Source organism: Notothenia coriiceps, unplaced genomic scaffold (assembly GCF_000735185.1).
Source record: "Notothenia coriiceps isolate Sejong01 unplaced genomic scaffold, NC01 NC01_scaffold00037244, whole genome shotgun sequence".
Classification (NCBI taxonomy): domain Eukaryota; kingdom Metazoa; phylum Chordata; class Actinopteri; order Perciformes; family Nototheniidae; genus Notothenia; species Notothenia coriiceps.
Window position 1 is genome coordinate 7,785,127 of NW_011369945.1, and position 306 is coordinate 7,785,432.

The following is a 306-nucleotide window of genomic DNA, read 5'->3' on the forward strand; positions in this document are numbered from 1 at the left end:
TTGTTGTTGTATACACCTGTATCTGCCAGTTATGTGTTTTGAGAGTGTTCCGACTGTTAAAAAAAAAAACACTCTCTACAGAGGACGAACAAGAAATGCACAATAAAGAGTTCTTGTTGTTAAATTATTATCTACTTTAAATGCACGGATATGCAACACATTGCTGATTTATCGTACACATGCACACTCTTCACCAGTCAAACCGTTCCTCAGATTTACAGATAGATATATAATGACATTAAAGGGATTGGATGGATGGATGGATGGATGACTGGATGGTTGATGGATTGGCGGATGAAAAGGGTT